The following is a 2,148-nucleotide window of genomic DNA, read 5'->3' on the forward strand; positions in this document are numbered from 1 at the left end:
GTCCCTCCAGGTCCCTGGGTGTCCAGCTCCAGCCCTCCAGGTCCCTGGGTGTCCAGCTCCAGCTCCAGTCCCTGGGTCCCTCCAGGTCCCTGGTGTCCAGCTCCAGGTCCCTGGGTGTCCAGCTCCAGGTCCCTGGTTGTCCAGCTCCGGCTCCCGCTCCCTAGTGTCCCGCTCCCGGTCCCTGGGTGTCCAGCTCCAGGTCCCTGGGTGTCCAGCTCCAGCTCCAGCTCCCTAGTGTCCAGCTCCAGGTCCCTGGGTGTCCAGCTCCAGGTCCCTGGGTGTCCAGCTCCAGCTCCAGCTCCCTAGTGTCCAGCTCCAGCTCCAGGTCCCTGGGTGTCCAGCTCCAGCTCCAGGTCCCTGGTGTCCAGCTCCAGGTCCCTGGGTGTCCAGGTCCAGGTCCCTGGGTGTCCAGCTCCAGCTCCCTGTCCCTGGCTGTCCAGCTCCAGCTCCAGGTCCCTGGGTGTCCAGCTCCAGCTCCAGCTCCCTAGTGTCCCTGGGGGTGTCCAGCTCCAGGTCCCTCCAGCTCCAGCTCCCTAGGGCTCCAGGTCCCTGGGTGTCCAGCTCCAGGTCTCTGGGTGTCCAGCTCCAGCTCCAGCTCCAGGTCCCTGGGTGTCCAGCTCCAGCTCCAGGGTCCCTGGGTGTCCAGCTCCAGCTCCAGGTCCCTGGGTGTCCAGCTCCAGCTCCAGGTCCCTGGGTGTCCAGCTCCAGCTCCAGGTCCCTGGTGGTTCTAAAGGAACAGAAAGGATTCAAATCACTTAAGTATCACAAGAGCAACAGAGGGGGTTAGAGACATATAACTGTGGGGAGAGGGATGGAGAAGATGAGGAATGCAGAGATAGAGTGAGGGAGAGAATGAGTGTACAAAAAAAGCAAATGAGAGAAATGAAAGCAAGTGAGGGAGAGTAGAAGAGAGGAGAGAATGGGAGAGAGATGGGGAGGGAGTGTGTGGGAGAGAATGAGGTGGGGAAAGAGAAGGAAGGGGAGAGAGGGGATAATGACAGACAGATTACATACTGTAAATCACCAATATGGAAAGGAATGCTACAGGCGACGAGCGATTTGTGATTGAGTACTGAGAAGGGAGACACACCCTTCGCCACAAAGCAGTGCCCAGACCAGTCAAACAACAGCTCTCCATGGTTACAGGCGGGGAGTGAGGAGCTACAGAGCCACATGTATACACACGCACCCAGACTCACACACACACACACCCCGACTCTCACACACACACGCACCCAGACTCACACACATACACACGCACCCAGACTCTCACACACACACACACACACACACCCAGACTCACACACACATACACCCAGACTCACACACACCCAGACTCTCACACACACACACACACACACACACACACACACACACACACACACACACACACACACACACACACACACACACACACACACACACACACACACACACACACACACACCCACACACCCACACACACACACACACACACTCTCACACACACACACACACACACACACAGACTCTCACACACACACACACCCAGACTCACACACACACACACACACCCAGACTCACACACACACACACGACTCTCACACACGCACGCACCCCCAGACTCTCACACACACGCACACACACCCAGACTCACACACATCCACTCACACACACACGCACGCACCCAGACTCTCACACACACGCACACACCCCAGACTCACACACCCAGACTCACATGCACACACACACCCAGACTCACACAGACTCAAACACACCCAGACTCATACACGCATACCCACTCACACACACTCACGCTCACAGACATGCACACACAGACTTAGACACATAGACTTACACAGACACGCAGACTCACTCTCACACAAACACACACAGACTCATTCACACACACAGACTCTCACAGACTCACACACAGACACATAGACTCATTCACACACACAGACTCACACACAGACACAGACACAGACTAATTCACACACACAGACTCTCACAGACTCACACACAGACACAGACTAATTCACACACACAGACTCACACAGAAAGACAAGATAGACACTGAATCCACACACCCCATACTTCTACACCCAATCTGCCTGTGTTGCCACCCTGCGGGAATTATGGGCTTGACCCCCCCCCCCCGGGCTCTGT

The sequence above is a fragment of the Leucoraja erinacea genome, unplaced genomic scaffold, assembly GCF_028641065.1.
Source record: "Leucoraja erinacea ecotype New England unplaced genomic scaffold, Leri_hhj_1 Leri_205S, whole genome shotgun sequence".
NCBI classification, from domain to species: domain Eukaryota; kingdom Metazoa; phylum Chordata; class Chondrichthyes; order Rajiformes; family Rajidae; genus Leucoraja; species Leucoraja erinaceus.